A 20,546-nucleotide genomic window follows, 5' to 3' on the forward strand; every position below is an offset into this window, starting at 1 on the left:
GTGGTTCAAATCCCCAAAAAGCCGGAAAAAAGCCCATTTTTCAAGTCAGCAACAACCAAATTTTTTGTATTGGAATCGAATTTCCAATATTCTAGGAACGTTATGATGTATCCAGATATTTTTAGGACCTTTTAAACACCTCCTTTGAAACAAACATGAACGACAACTTTAATACAAGAATTAAAAATAGGATTTTTTATTCTCAGCCCAAAACAACTGAAAAAAGCATATAAATCTTCAAAAATTTATAAATGTTTACACCGAAGTGATGTATTACAATCTTATTCCCAGTTTGGAGATAAAAAAGTTCCTTAATATCATGAACTAATAAAGTTTCGCTTGATTGAAAACTCAAAATTAAATGATAAATTTTTTCGATTTACCCTATTTATTTTTCGGAAGCAAAAATAAAGCTTGCGCTGCTGATCGCCGTGGTAAAGTATACACCGTTGGATAGGTGGAAGTCTAATCAAAAACATATATATCTTAAAATCAGCTGCTAGTTTTTGCTATATTTTGGATACGATATCATTGAGTGGAACGCTGTTTGGTTTGAAAATGCAAATTTTAAAGTATTTAGACAGAGTAAACCAAGCATTATTTGCTTCGATACATATGCAAATTCACCTTAAAACATCAGTTTTAATATTTATCCAACCAACCTATAAGAATTTAGGAGCCCTTACTTAATTTTAACAAAAATATTCATAATTAATTGAAAAATATTCAATTTCCCAGTATAAAGCTCAAACCCCGTTTTAGCAATTATTGAAAAAAAATAACAAATTTCGAAAAAAAATCTGATTTTAACAAAATAGGTTTTTAATAATTTTTTCCCACTTTTTTTGATTTTGAACCACTGTGCGGCGGTGGCTAACAGAGAGAGAATATAAAGAAAAGTCGTATTGTGGCGATTAGTGGCAGGTTTGATAATTATGGGTAAGGAAATTGGCCCCCAGTGAGATTACTCTCTGTTAAGGGTGTCTTAACGAAGAAGTTAGCTGCTTAGTTCACAATTCAGTTGTTTCTTTCTCACATCATGCTAGGTAGTTTGCTAGGTTGGTTTTGAGGTATGTTTTAACTGAACGTTTGAAGCTGGCTCTGTTGGTTGTGATTTTTAGATATCCTGGAAGAGCGTTGTACTTCATCTTTCTGAAGTATTCAGGGACTTTTTCATTTTCTCTGTATTTATTCTTCTGAGCATCAGGTTCGACCTTGTAGGAAATCTGTGATTCTGCTGCTGAATTTGTTGATTGTGGTGGAAGACTGGGTTGTGTAGCTGGTGGTGTACTTGAAGAGAAATAATAGTCCCGACGTCATTATGTTCGTATGACAACGATGTATCGTCCGCAAACAGCCTGGGTTTACCTTGTAATTGTAGCTTGTGCAAATCATTCATATTTAAGACGAAGAGGAGAGGCTCTAGGTTGTTACCCTGAGGGACTCCAACAGGCAGGTCTCCAAGGTCACTAGAAACCTGATTTATCTGGTCGTACTGCTTTCTGTTGGCTAGGTAGTTGGCAAGAAGAAGGTTCGCATTACCCCTGACTCCATGGGCATCCAATTTTTGGAGAAGTATCGTGTGGCCAGTCGTGTCGAAAGCTTTCTTTAGGTCTAAGAATAACACTCCCATAAACTTCCGATTATCAAGAGCATTGTGTATGGCATCTACCAGTACAGTTGCTGCTGTTTGAGTACTGGATCCTTCGCGAAAACCGTATTGATAGCTGTATAGCAGGTTATGGTGTTTCAGGAATTGCGAGACACGATCTCCTATTAACTGCTCCAGGATCTTACTGAACACCGATAGTATAGAGCATGGCCGTAGGAACGGGGGGGGGGTTTTGGGGGTCAAACCCCCCCCATGAAGATCCAAAAAATCAAGCAATGTATTTTACGCTACACTCAAAATTTTAAATTCATAACCAAATTATGATAAAAGAGTAAGGTTAATCAAGAGTAACAATCTAGACTAAAAACTTATGCCCAAACCTCAAAAACCCATCCCAAGTTCAAAATTCTGCTATACTTTTTCAAAATTTTCTCATACTTACTTACTTACTTAATGATCCCGCGCCGATCCTCCGGTGCATAGGGCCGTGGTAAAAGACCTCCACTGTTGACGATCCGGAGCCAGCGTCTTCACCTGGTCCCAGTCAAGATTCTCGTCGACAGTTCGGATTTCAGCAGCTAGGCTTCGCCGCCACGAGTTTCTGGGTCTGCCTCTTCTTCGATGACCTTCTGGATTCCAATCTAGCGCCTCTCTGCAAATCTCGTTTTCATCTCTTCGCAGCGTGTGCCCAATCCATCTCCACTTACGTTCCCGAATCTCGATTTCTAGCGCCCTTTGATGACACCGGCGATGTAGTTCCTCATTCGAGATCCAGTTGCCAGGCCACCAAGCGCGGATGATATTCCGCAGGCAGCGGTTTACAAATACTTGCAGTTTTCGCGTCGTTACCGCATATGTGCACCAAGCTTCGCACCCGTACAGCAATACGGATTTGACGTTTGAGTTGAAGATTCGAATTTTTGTTCGTAGAGAGATCTGGCGTGACCGCCAGATGTTTCGGAGACTCGCAAACGCAAATCGGGCCTTTCTGATCCGTGTTTCGATGTCTTTTCTGGCACCACCATCAGGCGTAATCTGGCTACCAAGATACTGGAAGCACTCCACTTTCTCAACTTGTTGCCCAGCTACCATGAAACTGGAGGGATTTCCTGTGTTGATCTCCATCGACTTGGTCTTTCCGACATTGACTTTGAGACCTGCTGCCTTGGAACTTTCGGTGAGGTCGTCGAGTTTGCTCTGCATATCTGGTTGTGTTTGGGCGAGCAAAACAATATCGTCAGCCAGGTCAAGGTCGTTCAATTGCTCCATTGTTGAAGGATTCCACGGCAATCCTCGGTTCGGTGCACAGTCAATCGATCCAATCAGAATCTCATCCATTACGATTAGAAAAAGTAGCGGTGATAGAATACATCCTTGTCTCACTCCAGCAGTTACCGGGATTGGTTCGGACAAGACACCGTCGTGCAAGACCTTGCACGAAAATGCCTCATACTGTGCTTCGATGAGATGGACTAGTTTCTCTGGGACCCCTCGTCGCCTTAGAGCCGCCCAGATGTTTTCATGGTTAAGTCGGTCGAATGCTTTTTCGAAATCAACGAACACCAGCAGAAGAGAGTCCTGGAATTCGTTGATTTGTTCCAGTATGATTCGTAGCGTTGTGATGTGGTCCACACATGATCGTCGAGATCGAAATCCAGCTTGTTGCCGTCGGAGTGTAGCGTCTATTTTCTCCTGGATCCTGTTCAGAATCACTTTGCAGAGTACTTTGAGGGTTGTACAGATCAACGTTATGCCTCGCCAGTTACCGCACTCTGTCAGGTCTCCTTTCTTCGGGACCTTTACGAGGATACCCTGTATCCAGTCGGCCGGGAATGTTGCAGTATCCCAGATGTCAGCGAAAAGACGGTGCAACATTTGTGCTGATAGGGCAGGGTCGGCTTTCAGCATTTCAGCAGGGATGCAATCGATCCCAGGTGCTTTGTTGGATTTCATGTTTTTGATTGCCGCTTCTATTTCAGCCAGCGAAGGCGCTTCCGAGTTGACGCCATTTATGCGACTTACTGTTGGCGCTTCGAGCTGCAGATTCTGTTGGCCATCGCTATTCGTGACTCGGAAGAGTTGTTCGAAGTGTTCAGTCCATCGTTTGAGCTGATCTGTTCGATCGGTCAATAACTGACCTGCTCGGTCTTTTAGCGGCATTCTTGCATTGGTCCTTGCACCACTGAGGCGGCGAGAAATGTCATAAAGTAATCGGATATCTCCATTGGCGGCGGCTCTTTCTCCCTCTTCGGCTAGGGAGTTTGTCCAGGCTCTCTTGTCTCGTCTACAAGCTCGTTTAACTGCCTTTTCCAGCTCCGCATATCGTAAGCGGGCGACTGCTTTGGCTGACCCGGTACATGCCTGCTCAATTCCGACTTTCGCCTTTCTCCGATCATCGACCATCCTCCAAGTTTCATCCGACATCCATTCACTTCTTCTTCCACAAACTTTACCGAGAGTACCATGGCTCGTCGTGATAAAGGCATTCTTGATTCCACACCACTGTTCTTCGACTGTTCCGTCTGTCGGCAGCTCCGAGGCTCGGGATTCTAGCTGTTCAACGTATGCCCTTTTCACCTCTGGATTCTCCAACCGGCGGACGTCGTATCTACACCCGACTTTCTCCTCGCACCGTTGGACACGTGCAACTCTCAGTCGTATCTCGCCAAGGACGAGGTGATGGTCAGATGCAATGTCTGCGCTTCGTTTGTTGCGGACATCAAGAAGGCTCCTTCTCCACTTTCGGCTGATGCAGATGTGGTCAATTTGATTTTCTGTTCGGCCATCTCGGGATACCCAAGTGACTTTATGTGCTGGTCGATGGGGGAAGAGCGATCCACCGATCACCATGTTGTTGTTGCCACAAAATTCTACAAACAGCTCTCCGTTTTCGCTCATCTGTCCTAGGCCATGGCGCCCCATGATGCGCTCAAGGTCTCGATTGTCGGAGCCAATCTTTGCGTTGAAGTCGCCCAAATGGATTTGAATGTCACCCTTCGGAATTTTCTCTACCACGCTGTTCAGTTGACTATAAAACTGCTCTTTCTCCTGCAAGTCGGCAACGTCAGTTGGCGCATAACACTGGACCATTGTAAGGTTTCTAACCCGTGTTCTAAATCTGGCTACGATTATTCTTTCGTTTATCGGTTCCCATCTAATGAGGGCCGCGTAGGCCTGCGGGCTTAACAGGAAACCAACTCCTCGTTCCCGAGTAGCATGTTCTCCTCGTATGCCAGAGTAAAGCAGGACTTGCCCGGATTGTGTCTTGTGTTCTCCAGTATTAGGCCAACGGACTTCGCTCAGTCCCAGAATTTCAAGCTTGAGGCGGCTAGCCTCTCTAGCAAGTTGAGCCAGCTTGCCTTGTTGAGCAAGGGTTAAAACATTCCAAGTTCCAATTCGTGTCCGTGTTTTCATGCTAAAAGTCGTCGCCAAAGTTCCAGGTCGGTCATTTCTTTCGGATTCCGTAACAATTTATGAATCGGGAGCAGTAGGTTGTTAGCCTAAAGTCCCTATCCCGCGATGGGGCTGCCATCTTGGACTTAGCTGGCGGGAGCCGCATTTCATAAATTCAGCCGCTTGCTGCAAGACAGACGCTGTTTGAGCCGCCCCTGACCTGGAGAACAGACGCTCGGTTGTTGTTGCACGCCGCCCCTGACCTGGGGAACAGACGCGTGCGGCCACCTTCTCAGTCTGCATGCGACCAAAGCATCCACCGGGGTTGGGTACCCGATCTCCGCTTAGGTTACTCGCACCCCAGCCGGCACCGCGGGGAGGTAGAGATAGGAGTTGTGAATAAGAGGTGATATGACCACTATGGGGTCTCGTGTTGCACATTATCCACCGTTTACCAGATCAAATTTTCTCATATGTTAATAGAAATTCAGGTCTGAATATTAAATTTTAAATTAAATTATACCTATTTCGGAGGTTTTGATTCCATAACTCCCATCACCAAAATTGTATTCATATTTCGAAATTTCGGAATCTGTATCCAGTTCAGGATTCTTGATTTTCAGTTCGAATAATCATAAGAAATTTGAAATGAAAAGCTGCTTTGAAGTTCTGGTTTAAATTTGGTTTTGCATTTCATATCAAATTTGAATAATGTTTTTCAAGAGCATATTCAATTCCGAATATGAAAAAAAGAAAAAAATTGTTTTATATTTATTCAAATTAGAAGTTCTTAAACTTAATTCTACACAAAATTAAAACATTTAAAGCTTCGATATGACAACCCAAAATTGAAAACTTAGATTCAGATCACTTGAAATTCATATTTTAATTCAGATTCACAATACAGATTTAAAATAAATAATTGAAATAGTGAATTTAGATCAAACCTGAACAACAGAATTTAATTAATAGATTCGTGAATTAGGGCTCAAAAACTTGGTTATAAAATTCTGATCTGGAATAAGATTCGGAAATTGTATTTTTTGTACATTTCTGAAATCGTATGGAAATTTAGATACAGATTCAAAGCGCAACTTTTAAACTCAGATTCAGAAATCAGATTCAGAATTCAGATTCAAATTCAGAAATCAGATTCAGAATTCAGAAAATTCAGAAAAAGTTTTAGCTTGTAAATAAATTTTTTACTCAACATAAAAGGTTGAGGAATTCAAGAGATCATAAACTTAAGATTGCCTGTCAATTCGATTTCCAGATTTCAAATTTTTGATCAAAATTAGATTTAAACACAATTCAGCTGAAAATAACAAATAAAATGTAGAATTTCACTTTTTTGTTTTAAGCGAAAAATACAAATTTAATTTAAAAAAAATCATCATCAGGATTTTTATTAGAGAATATATTCTTTATGAAAAATATTAGCTGTTAAAGAAACATGAACTTGATCTTCATAAAAACAAAAATCAGCACAAAGTTCTATATTTTATCGGTATATTGTTTAACATTATTAACACATAAAGAACTCCAACATTCTGCATTTTATATTTCAGAAACCAATAGACAAAAAACTGCTAATTTAATTTATTTGATTAACATGTTAAATTTTGTAGAATGAGGTGTCATTATTCGATTCATAACCTTTGAATTTTCCATTTTAATGGAGCATATTAGAAGCATGCAAAAAAACGCGATATCTCTTTGGTCAGCAATGTGTTTATATTCAAGTTTTTTAAAGCCAAATTGCAAACTAAAATCATTAATTTGGTTGTAATTTTCCCCAAGCAAATTTCATCCGAAAATCTTATGATTTTTATCTTTCACTTTTTTTAATAAGATTTATTTTCATCGAAGTTCAAAATCTTTGAATTTGTAAAATAGTTTGGAAGATTGGGCTTGTTTGATTTGAGTATAAGCTTTTTTTTTAAAAATGGAAGGCTCTCCTAAAAACTTATTTTTAGCTCATATCAATTAAGTATGTCCCACCAGACTCGTAAACAAATTCAAAGATTTTAACCATCTATTAAAGCGAATTAAGTTCACCTTTTTGCTTAAGGACCAATTTTCTAATGTCACGATTTTATACGAAGACTATTAATGTAAAAGTACTTCAAAATGATTAATCATATATGTAGCTACAAACTTAATATATTTAAAATTTGTTTGTATTCGTGCATTGTTGATAAAAAAAATCATTGGTAAAAATCAGTCACCAAAACCCCCCCCATGAGTCGGTTCTTCCTACGGCCCTGGTATAGAGATTGGGCGATAATTGCAGCAATCCCCCAGCTAACATGAAATCGTAATAGAAATGATAATCAAAATCGAACATTAAGACATTTGAGATGACCATCGTAAACAAGTTGGTATTGAATGATCATCTATCATTCATTTACGACAAGCTTTGCCCAAAAAAGTTGAATCGGATAGCAGTTTAGTCAATTTGTAAATATGTCTCCAAAAGCTGAGAATATGCTTAATCGTCATTTACGATTTGAATGAACTGATTTACGATAAATGGGCGGTCCTTCAATTGACACTCCATCAGGTCTCCTCCTTAGACCGGTTCGTAAAAAAGAAAATCTCAACTATAGAGCCAACTCCAACGACTTTAGTTCAAATCTCGGTCGACTTGTGTGCCGTTATAGGAAAATAAAACGGAAGTGTAGTCGCAGCGTCCCTCAAGCAAGATAGCCTTCAGTTTTGACCAGCAGGAAACAACATACTCTGTATAGTCTCCAGCCAGGTGGTATAGGGTGTACCTAATAACAGGTTGTATTTTTCCTTTTTTTCCAAAACTTTAATTTTGGTTGTTTATTTAATACTTTCCTTTCTCTCTCTGTCATTTATTTTTCTTATTAATTTTTTTAACTTAAAATTTAGAATTTAAAATTTCAAAGGTTTCGTTCTTCACTAGAAGCCCATTAGTTCGGTAAGCTCCCGCCTAATGGATGACGACGGCGAGGCGGGCAAAGATCCCCCTTTACAGGATGATATTTCGAAAGAAACTGTTTCCGAGAGATTAATCGAAAATCATCCGATGTATCTCACAGACACGGAAGATACCCCTCCTCCCTCCTCGCAGACCCCATTTTCCCAAATTCCATTTAGGTTTGGCACAAATCCATCATCATCAACCGTTCAAATGAACTCCCCTCTTGAAGAAAATAATGAGCTGCCTAAACCTCCCCCTCGTCGTCGGGTTTACCAGAATGAATCGACGGGACCCTGGGTAGTGTATTTCCGGTCCAAATCGAAACCCCTAAATGTTATTTCAATTTCCCGAGACCTCGACCGATCGTACTCTTCCGTAGTCAGCTACCAGCCGATGAGTCGGAACAAAATGCGCGTTGTTGTTGGTAGCTTGAAGGAAGCAAACGCCATTGCTTGTGACGAGAGGTTTACGATCGAGTACCGCGTTTACGTTCCCGCTCGTGACGTGGAAATCGACGGAGTGGGACCGAAGAGGGTTTGACCGTCGATGACCTAATGGAGTCAGGGGTTGGTCGATTCAAGGATCCGGCTTCAACTAAAATCAGCATCAGGCGAGGGGAAAACACGGAAGTTTTCCCTGTCGAACTCTTTTCGGGTTACCTTTTCCGGCACTGCACTTCCTGATTACGTTGCGATCGGGAAGGTTCGTCTACCTTTACTTTATGTGCCTTCGGTCATGTACTGCCAGAATTGCAAGCAGTTGGATCATACGGCCGCCTACTGTTGCAATCAGGCACGCTGCTCTAAGTGCGGGGAGAAGCATGCGGAAGCTTCGTGTGAAATACAAGCATTAAGCAAGTGTTTGTATTGCACAGGCGAGGAATCTCATGCTCTCTCGGCGTGTCCGAAGTACATATCGCGCCGGGAAAAAATCAAGACTTCTTTGAAAAATCGTGTAAAAATGTCCTATAGAGACTTGGTTCTGAAGTCTTTGCCAATCGTCTCAGAGAACCAGTTTGACCTTCTAAGTGACTATGAATCCGAAGGGGAGGATCCATGTGAAGGAACATCAACTAGGCCATTTTCAAAAAATAATGTTTCACAGGCTCCAAAAAGGGAACGCATCACTAAAACACAATCCAGAGTAGCTGCCAGCAAACTTAATACTAAAAGAAATCTTCAGAGTGGAAATAGTAATTCTAATCCTCCTATTAAAAGTCCTCCGGGTTTTAATCCGTCCCCGAAGGACTTTCCTCCACTGTCTGGGAAGTCAAAACCCCAGGCTTTCCTTCAGAATTCAGGCCCATCAGTAGCTAACAGGAATGCAACAATTTCCAGAGAAACTGCATCTGATCCATCGTCAAATGGTTTTCCCAGCTTTTCGGCTGATGGTAAGATGAAATTCTCGGAAATTGTTGCGTTCATCCTGGACTTTTTCAGTGTACCAGCAGGATGGAGGACTATGATAAATATGTTTGTACCCCTTTTGAGAGAATTCTTGAAAAAGAAAGCTCTCACTATGACCCTCATCGCAGAAGCAATTTCTTTCGATGGATAATTCATCCAATGAGGGGAGAGAAATTGTTTCGGTATTGCAATGGAACTGCAGAAGTATTTTACCAAAATTAGACCCATTTAAAATATTGGTACACAATTTGAATTGTGTTGTGTTCGCCTTATGCGAAACTTGGCACTCTCCAAACGTAGATTTCACCTTCCATAGCCACAACATAATTCGCCTGGATCGTGATGGTCAAAGAGGGGGTGGCGTTCTTTTAGGGATCAAGAAAGGCCACTCTTTCTATCGTATTCCACTACAACCATCTCCAGCTATTGAAGTCGTTAGTTGCCAAGCTAGAATAACTGGTCAAGACCTTTGTCTAGCCTCGGTTTATATTCCGCCATCTTCAAGCGTTAGCCGGAACCAATTGGCGAATATTATTCCACTTCTCCCAGAACCCCGGCTAGTTCTGGCAGATTTTAACTCCCATGGTGTGGGCTGGGGTAGCTCACGTGATGATGAACGTGCTAACATTATTTATGAGCTGTGCGACGACTTCAACATGACTGTCTTAAACAATGGGGAAGTGACTCGAATTAATGGATCCCAATCACAGCATAGTATTTTAGACCTTTCTTTAGCTTCTTCCTCTCTGAGCTTGGATTGTACGTGGAAGGTAATCCAAGACCCTCAGGGAAGCGATCATTTGCCTATCTATATTTCTATCACCAGTGGTCGTAGTCCACCCGAAGAAATCAATATTCCTTATGACCTCACAAGGAATATAGATTGGAAAAAGTATGCATCGGGTATAATTGAAGCCATCGACTCAACGGATGAGCTGCCTCCAGAGGCAGAGTATGGTTTCATCTCCGGGACGATTGTGGACTGTGCAATCGGGGCATTCACAGGGATTCACACGAGGGATTCACAAAAAAAACTGACAAAAGTATAGCCAAATATGGGACAGCTTTGCGGGTACATTTAATACGCATGCGAAATATACTCGCAAGGCTGTCCCATTAGACTGAGTCGATTTGGTTGTTCAGCGGAAAATTTCGTTTAGGAATTTTATAAATTGGCACATAAACCATCAGCTGGCTCGGTTCCACAGACGAAACAAAAATGATGTTGATTTTTCAGTACAAAATATTCAATTTTCCCATACAAACCTAAAAGTTCAAATTTACTCATGTAAACGTAACTTAAAAATTTTGCAAAAAATCATGGATGAGTTTTAAACCAAGACGAAGCTTTTTAGACCCCAGGGTTTGAGAAATTCCAAAATGACCCCAAATCGACTCAGTCTACTGTCCCATTATTATTTCCTCCTCTGCATCAGCAAATTAAAAACAAAAAAAAAACAATGGCCGATATTTTACAACAAGGATATTAATATCTGTTAAGAAAGAAATAAAAAAGGTAAAGTTTCAACCGAGATATCCACGAAAGTTTATAAAAATCTTTAAAGACATTTTTCTCGATTCTTTGTTTTTACATAAGGGACAGTCTTGGCGGCAGCACATGTAGGTATGGTCTTGTATTTCCATCGGGTATAGGGATTAGGTTAGAGCAAGTTCACTGGTGTTGGGAAAAAGTGGTAGAAATTTTGACATTTTGAAAATTTTACCATGCAAAAATGTTTTCAAGATCTTGGGACGTTGTATTTTTTTTTACAACACTGTTTCTATTTCAGCGGTATATGATAGAAATATTGCTATTTTTGCATCACAGCATGCGAAAATACAACACGTGTTGTAAAAAAACTTGAAGGCCACAGATCTTGAAAATGTTTTTGCATGCCAAAATTTTCAAAAAGTGCCGTAAGTTCCAAACACCAGTGAACTTGCTCTTAAAACTTTTGATATCATAGCAATCGGTGATTGCTATGTGATGACTCTCACTCACCAGAGTAGCATTATAAACATCCTACACAGAAAACTTTTTTGACTATTACGTGTCACTGAAATCTGCAACCTTTAAAATAAATCACCTGTAATTAACAAAACCTGTAATTTTAAATTGTTTTCCTTGGAAGTTAACGAAGATTCATTTATTATTACAGCAAATGTCCTGTAAAAAAGTTGTACACTGAAAATTAAATGTCACGTAATCATGTTTCGACTAGTAAAATTACGTTAAATGTCCTGCTCCTTTTTGTTACAGGACATTTGCGTAATTTTACAGGAAATAATTTTTGCTGTGTACAGTATAGGAGCTTTTTATAAAAATTCAAGCGTTTTATTATTTGACCTACAAGAGGTTATGGGCTCCACTGCGAACACTGCGTGCGGAATCCCGCAATTCAACGGCGGTCCAGGTTTCAAACATAGGAGTTTTCGGGTCAGAACATTTCTGGACTCGGCCGGTGCACCGCGGTGTGCTGATAACGTTGACGGAGGTTGCACCAGCGGATGAAGCGGGGAGAAAGTGGTTCGAAGAAGCTGATCAGTATAGTTTCCGAGTCTATATGGAACAGACAAACAGACAGACAGACAGAAATCCATTTTTATATACATAGAAGATAGGTGCCAGCTGAAAGACCTGCTCCCCCCTTCCAGGGAGGGTTTTTTTAATAATATGTCACCCGGAGTAAAATTACCATGGAATTTCGGACTCTTAGAAAAAGAAAGAAAATTGATTTCATACTTTTAAAATAACTTATTCGCTATTGATTGTTATTTATGTACATTGATCAGTGACTGTTCCTAACTAAGTGCTCTTCACCGTTCAATATAATCCAACTCTACCCTATCGATTGTTGTTGTTTTGTGACCTTTCAGTATCTACACCTTGTTTTTGTTTTTTTTTCTGTTTCAGCTCATCGGTTTCCTGCTACAGGTAGGTGCTCGACTAAATGCACATCTTCCATTTAATGGCGGCGGAAAGAAGATGAAAACCAACTGCTTTCCTAACATTTGTTCTACAGTACCTAGTATTTACAAATCTTATGCCACTACTTCCTCCTACCGACCGATGAAGCATCATTGCCACTTGGAAGGTGGTATTTCATACCAGATAATGGTGGATAGCGTTAATCCAGTACAGAACGGAACATAAAGTTCACACGTTTTGCCTTAGTAACATCATAGTAAATAGCTCGGATCCGGAGCTATGCATTCGCTCACGGTTGTTCCGGCATTTGGCATGGCGGCACCCTGACCGGCATCGAGGTCACTTGACACCCGGGCTCTAATCGCACTGCCAATTTTGATTGATGTATCTCCTCAATACCCATATATCTCTCGCGATCACACCTCGCATTGTTTGAATTTGTTTTCGTTTACTCTCTTAACACGCTATTCTCTCGATGGATAAAGGTCATTATCATCATTGCACTGTTATTTTTTTAAATTACAGTAGGGGTCAAACAACGTGGTCAGCTTAAAACTGTTATTTTTCGGATTGATATTTGCAAATACCAAACACAACCAGCAAATTATTCAAAACTATGATTGTGAGTTCCAATCCCGAACCAAAATTTGATCTTTGAAACCCATTGTTTCGATTTTTGACTTTTAATCATCAGACCCCTACTGTAGCTTAGAATCCATCAAATCTAAGAGGAGAATCTTACATAAACGTACGCTTACATTATCTAATCTATCACAGCAGTGAAGTAGTTTGAAGTTGATTGTTCTTATTGTATTATATTTTCTGTTTGTGTCACTCTTGCCATTTTTTCTTGGGTTTTTTTTTTGTTAACTCCACATAATCCTAATGATTTTTCCTTCTTGCTCCCACCTTAGTTTGTCAATTGGCAAAGTCAATTTGTTTGTTCTGCTCTCGTTAATTGTATTCGATTATACGTTTGTTTACCTTCGATAGAATCTGTTTGTTGTTTATGACTGTTTCTATGAATTTTATTGCGTTTGCTTGGCACTCAACTGGACACAAATTAAACTTAGGTGCTAGGAATAATAATACCTGCTGCTGGGGCTTCTGTAGAACTTGTTCTGCCGCGACGAACATTGGTCATAATTCAAGTGGCACTTGCGGAAAGTTTGATTCGGTAAACTGTGGTCGATTGGTTTCGTAGTTGTTATTAAATTAAAAAAAAAAATATTCAAACAATAAAGACAGCTGAGATCCTACCTCGAAAAATTAAAAAAAAAACGAATAGGTTTCCCCTTACGTCGAATACCTCATGGGGGTTACAATAAAAAAAAATTGTCAACATAAACTTGACGCAATATTTTCTTCGCTTGTCAGTGGTTACACTTTTTTCTTTGACATCGCAAAAAGTGTGAAACTCGAAGAATTTGAGTTTTTGAATTAACCTAATTTTGAATAGCATGGCTATAGTTTCAGGCTATCTTAATCTGCTTTGAATAACCACACTTTCTTCTAGATCAATATTTCGAAGGAAACAAAAACAAAAAATCTGTTTATTGCTTTTGTTGTGAGTGTCAATCCAAAATGGATTTTGGCATTCTGACACTAAGACTGATACTGAAATCCCTCGAAATTTTACTGGTATGGGAAAGAGCTTATTCAAAAAAAAGTTTAAAAAAAACGCCAATTAGAAAATTTTAGAAGAAACCTGAATAAAACTCTTGGAAATTGCAACAGAACTCAGCACGTGTCAATCGAGAATAGTTTTTGTTCAATGCCCAAAATCTGAGATTTGTACTAAAATATTTGAATTTCATACCTAATTGCTACTGTCCCTGCTGTAAATTGCCCTGCTGGTGACTACTATAAAACTTTTATAGAACCCTTTACAAAACTTTTGTCAACGTTCGCTAAAGAAGGATTTCAATAGAGTTGTACCGAATAGTGATATTCGGTGAACGGCCGAACACCGAATATTGACCTTTTCAACTACTCGGCCAAACGAATATTCGGCCGAATATTTTGTTGAGTTTTCAAAAGAAATATTTCTATTTCTACTGCTATTTCTTATAGAAATCTTCTATTTCTGCCATCTTAATGTCCCTCATGTTTTTAAATCGATTATTTCCAACCAGATGTATCAGATCTTTTTTAAGTAGAAGTCTATTTCATTTTCAAAATGTCACCATTAGCTAAAAATACATCAGATGGCTTGTAGGTTCTAGGACGTTATAATCACAAAAGAGAATTGGACAAAACATGTCAAAACAGGTATTAAGCTATTTTAAATAGCTTTTTTTATATCTAAATAGATGAAAGTGTAATTTTTGCTAGATGTTATCAAAATAGATGACAAAAAGATCAATGATCTCTGACCTCAAGCATACAATACTTTCTGCGGAAAGTTTGAAAAAATATGAGGCCATCCCGGTCAGGTTTAACTTTTCTCGAATTCTTTATTTGGTTTTTGGGCAAGCCTGGATATATCAAGTAAATTTGAAATAAACGTAAATCAAAGTATAAAGCTATCTACAGTGAGAAATACATCTGAAATATGTTTTACTGAAACCGTGAGTTTTTGATGATTTTGAAGGTTTTTCAACATAACTTTTGGATATTTTATAAATTATCCATTATCGGTTGAAAAATTTAAGAAGTCTGTTTTTGTATAAATTTGAAAAAAATAAATACTCGGCCGAATACCTAGCTCAACTATTCGGTGAGCCGGTTATTCGGCTTAACGGTTTTTGGCGGTAAATCTCTAGTTTTCAACATTAATACAAGACCATTTCAATTCTGCAATTAAACCTGCCATGAATTAACGCCATAAGTACCTAATAAACACAAATATTCTGTTTGAATGTTCTTTTAATATCCTATATGAAGCAATTCTTTTTTATGAATCTTTGGTAGTTTTTTTTTTCCAAAAAACGCATTTTTAGATTACTTTAGGTTCAATTTACAGAGACCAACAAAATATTGTTTCTTTATAATTCAAACATAAGTGAAACTTTAGTTGGTTCTAAAAACAAAAAAAAAGTTTTAGTTTTTTAGAGTACAAAAATAGGAGGGAGATTTTAAGATCCAAAAATTCAAAAAATATATGGGTGTTAAAGGTGCGAAAATTACCATTTCTCACAATTTTTTGTTTGCTTTTGTAGACGTCTAAATACTCAATAAATTCACCGGATTTTGAATGATATACATTGAGCCTTCGCGGAGAACGGTTCTCATGTACTGAGTGAGTTTTAAGAATTATGTTCGTCAAGTAATGTCGTAAGACGGAATACTACGAAAAAAAACATTGTACTCTAACGCACCGATCAAGGCAATTTGGAAGTATTTTTTTTCTCTGACCACCAACGACCGCCCGTCCCTGCTTCAAGTCGTGTCCTGTGTAGATATCAGTCAGGCGGTCCATAGCAAGGCAAGTATTTTCTCATTTAATGTTTTGTTCGAGTCAAGCACTTCTGCATTCTAGCACCCAACCGAAGGAATACACCGAAGTGGTGCTGACGACCAGCTTACTGGTGGACCTCAGAAATAGCTGAGCTTCGTACTAGCTGTCTAAAAGCCAGGCGACGAGCTCAACGGACAAGAAACGAAGCCTATAGAGAAACGAGAGGTGCCGTTTACCGAGCACCCAGGGTGGCACTTAAGCGAGCTATTAGAACGAGCAAAGAAAACTGCTACAGAGCGTTATGCCAGAGCGTAGGTGATAACCCATTAGGCCAAGTCTATAGAGTTTCACTGGCGAGATTCAGTGGCCCAAGGTCGCCGACCGAAAAGTGTCCGGAAAAACTGAGAGAGATCGTTGCGTTTCCCACAGCATGGCCCGACGCTTTGGCCACTTACCCTGTACGACGCGGGTGCCCACGACATCGAGCCAGTAATGAACGAAGAACTTGTGGCTATCGCTAAGAAACTTGCGGTGAATAAGGCCCCTGGTCCGGACGGATTCCCAAATGCAGTGCTGAAGGTGGCAGTACCGACCATTCCGGATACCTTCAGAGTGGTGCTACAAAAGTGTCTCGACGAGGGATCTTTTCCCAATACGTGGAAAACGGCGAAGTTGGTGCTACTACCGAAACCTGGGAAACCCCCAGGGCATCCATCATCATATAGACCCATTTGTCTGTTGTACACCCTTGGTAAGCTGCTGGAGAGTTCGGGTTTCGGAAAGGGAGATCTACGGTGGACGCCATCCAAATCGTGACAGAGTACGCGAAGCGCGCATATAAACAGAAGCGGACAGGTGTTCGTCACTGCACCATTGTGACGATCGCCTCCTGGGAAGCGATTGCCAAAGCGCTTCACAGGAGGCGTGTTCCCAATACCCTCTGCGGGATAATAGGAACCTTCTTCGAAAATCGAATCCTGACGTACGAAACCGAAACTGGGTTACGATCAACTGCCCTAACAGCGGGTGTTCCACAGGGTTCCATACTCGGACCTGTGCTTTGGAATGCCATGTATAATGAGGTGTTAACGCTGAAACTACCAGCAGGCGTGCAGATAGTCCGATTTGCTGACGATATCGTGCTCATGATTTTGGTGCACATGTCAAATACTGTTGTGAAAGTACATCGAAAGTCATAGATTCATTGGTCTGGATTATGCCGAACTGCCATGGCCCAAAGAGTAGCAAAAGACGTCTCCTTGCGAGCGTAGCAGTGTCGAAACTACGATACGGAGGAGCGGCCTGGAGTTCCGCGATAGAGGTAGAGCGCAACAGATCCAAATTACGGAGCACACATAACTCTGGCGGAGGATATGGAGTGTTACAAAGCAAGAGCTGTAAGAGGAGTGCGTAAAATTCAACGAGCAGCGTCAATGCTCAAGTGGCAGAAGCAATGGGACGCACCGAACAACGCAAGATGGACGCATAGGCTAATCCCGCGACTTTCAGACTGGGTAAATCGGAAGTATGGAGAGGTCAACTTCTACCTGACGCAGTTCCTTTCGGGTCATGGGTGCTTTAAGCAATACCTTCATCGGTTTAAGCTTATCAGCTCGCCTTATTGCCCGGAATGCGTACACACCAAAAATTTTCGAAAATTAAACGAGACAGAAACGCTTCAACACCTAATTGTTTTCTCTACCTAATTCAGATCAGATCTAATTTTACATCATTTTTTATCTAAACTACACACACCACCAAAATTTACACTTTTGAACGAACGTTAAGCTCGAAAAGATTTAAATTTATTTCATAAGGGATGTATTTTTATGTTATGTGAATGTAAAAACATTGAATAATTAAAATCAAACAGTCATTGACTACCCCTGTGACCTGTGACGCATTCAAGTAGTTTGCCGCGGGTTGGAATTGAGGGACATAAATAATAACATAATGAGTTTATAATGAGTGTAAACCGTGGAAAACTAAAAAGAAAAAAAAAATTATGAATGTAAACAGAAAGAATGAAAATCGTCAACAAATCTGCCGGAGAATGGCATATTTCCGCATAAAGTTGTATGAAATGTTTCATGAAAAAATGTGTCTATCAGATTTGCCTCGAATATTGCGCAAGGTAGTTGATCTTAATTCTGAACTAAAAAGGATTACCACCGGACAGTGGAAGTGACAGAAAACGATGATGGGAACACCCGCATCAAAAGCTGCGATAGATGAGCTTATCCGAAAAACTGTGAGTAAAAAATCCATAGACTAGCAATAAAAGCAACCAAGAATTTTATTTTACAGTTTCCCTGCCGCCGCATTCGGGTTTCAGTTCACAACCCAATGGACGCTCCAGTCGCTGGACAATTTCAACCTAAATTAGAATTTTTTTTGTCCAAATGTGACCAATGGCTTTTTGTAAGGAATTAGTTCTACTGAAAGAGATCTTTGTGAGAACTGTTATCGGATCTTAAACCAGAAATGCCTCAAAATATTCTCTAACCATAAGCGAGGTCTGCACGGCACTTCACTGCCGTTATCACGGTAATTGCATGACTCCAGCAACCGGTCTCCTGCTGCATTTAGTTCAGTATTCCCGTCTCTGGTGCACAGCGTAGGAATCTTCGTGAATACAGTGGCCACGAACAATGCTGGTGACGCATCCTATACACTTTTCTTTCACCCTTGTACAGCTCACGTTCACTTCACTTTCCGTTTCCATTGTGGGGGAACGATTTTGTTTGACCGGCTATGTTTGGTTTGTTTCAGAGATTGTTTGTGTTTTGTTTACTTCTACATTTTCCGCTCCCGTACTGCAGGATATCGGTACGGGATACGGAGGAGTGAAAATTGAGCATCTTACTTAGGGGGTATCCATAAACATCGGAATATGTATTTCTCACTTCCAGCCTCTTTAAACCAACCAACAATTTAAAAAAAATAGAAATGTAAATACACGGTTTCACCACATCATAATATCTTGAATTCAAATGTTCATACTTTTTGTAAAATTTTATAAATACCTACTAATTTCAATAAGTCCCATTTTTCATTTTTTCCATTTCCGTACGCCCATGAAAAACTTTCTCTCCCTCCCATTCGAAAAAAATCTCTTCATTCTCCCGCATAAGTTTCATTTGTTTTGATTTGGATATTCTGATTACTTCTGATCAACTTTACAGAACGACGGAATAAATCATTCCGAAAGATAAAAAAGTGGCCCACAAGTGACTTCGGTTCCGGCTAATAATGTTGGCTACTCTTGACGATAGGTTGCTTTACCTTAGAAAAGATGCTGGTATTGGCGGCTGCGTTCAGGTGAGTTTTTTAAGTGTATTAAGTGTAAACATTTAGTGTTCAGAAGTGAAAGTTTCATATATTCCAGCTTTCGGAGGCTCAGGCGGTGCGGTTCCGATACCATTCGAAAACAAAATCAATGTCGGCAACTTGCAGTGAAACGTTACTACCCAATCGGATATCCACTTCTGAAACTCATCAGCTGGGTGCTGTTCAGGTAAAATATTTCTTTCATTTGTTATGTCCGGTGGTAATCTTTTCAAATCTTTTTATAGAATGTGCGACAATAAATTTAACAGGAATTTGCGACGCAGAATAGCCCCATTCCATGCCTTTTTCAACATTAGTCGGAATGGTACCTATCTGAAGAAGTTGGCCGTTTAAAAACTTCCGGTGCACCAATGGAAGCCAACGTAACGAAGGTCTACCCGGTATCGGTCCAAGTCTACAACCAGGAAGCTAAAAATGGGCAAGGATCTAAGAAGATCGTGGGTCTCGCCATGGTTTTCCTAGGAAAAGGGCAAGTACTATGATCAACATTTCGCTACTTCCATTATGGAAATTACAGTTCTGTTGATAGATTTTTTTCAACTTTGGAATTTCATAACTTTTTTGTTTGTGAATATTTCAAACATTTTATGAAGGATAAATAATTATCCTATGAAATTTGGCGTTTCTTTGATGTTTCTGTGTGACTTGAGACTTAACAAAAAAATGTTATTTTCTTATTGAAATTCACTCAAGCCTAAATATCTCAGAAATCACGCAATACCTAAGTTAAAATTCTACAGAGCAAATCTTAGAAGATAAAACTATCATGTGGTACAATTTTTGGGCATTCACCGATAGATGCAATTTCAATATAATTTCGGATGAAAAGAAAATATCTACTTAGTAAAAGGTTACAGCAGTTTGAAATTTAAGTTTAAATTGCAGCACGGAAACTTTGTATAGAATTATGAACGGCACTGTAGTTTGTAAATTCCTTCTCGTAAACCTAGTTCCTAAATATTAGATGATGGACGGATAAATTTCACAATTATTGTCGGTTTATGTTGGCTGTTAATTTATTGTGAAAATGTAAACAAAATCCAATAAAATTTGATTTGTTCTAATTGTGTTTAGATTTATTGCTATGCGTTACAATATCACAAATTCTTTCTCATTTGGGGATGACCATTTCTGTTATTTTTGAAAGGCAAGAAAACAATTTTTTACCCGCCGCTCTGAAAATTCAGTTGTTAGTATTGGAATATTACACGCTCTTAGTTTTACAGCTTTTCTTGCATGTAAAGAAATCCCTGTATTGATGTATTGATTGGACTCTGTTGAATTCTATGTCGAAATCAATGTAATTTTATGTGAAATGCGATGATATATTTATGTGCATCCAGTTTGACATAAAGTTATATCCTTTTCGATGTAATTTTACGTCTCCGATTATTTATGGCTTCAAGCGTTTCTGTCTTCTCTAGTGTAATTTTATGTCAAAAATGATGCTTCAGTTTTGTGCATCCAATTTGACATAAATTTACACCAAAAAATTAATAGTGTGT

At 39.5% G+C, this 20,546-nt stretch overlaps 1 long non-coding RNA gene across 1 annotated transcript; it reads left to right on the top strand.

Moving 5' to 3' along the window:
- The first annotated feature begins 18,857 nt into the window (after window positions 1-18,857).
- On the top strand, window positions 18,858-20,067 carry LOC129740550 (uncharacterized). Its single transcript, XR_008736276.1, has 3 exons — window positions 18,858-19,011; window positions 19,079-19,207; window positions 19,266-20,067. It is a non-coding gene; the product is annotated as an uncharacterized LOC129740550 (long non-coding RNA).
- Window positions 20,068-20,546: the final 479 nt, after the last annotated feature.

The sequence above is a fragment of the Uranotaenia lowii genome, chromosome 1 (assembly GCF_029784155.1).
Source record: "Uranotaenia lowii strain MFRU-FL chromosome 1, ASM2978415v1, whole genome shotgun sequence".
Taxonomy (NCBI): Eukaryota; Metazoa; Arthropoda; class Insecta; order Diptera; family Culicidae; genus Uranotaenia; species Uranotaenia lowii.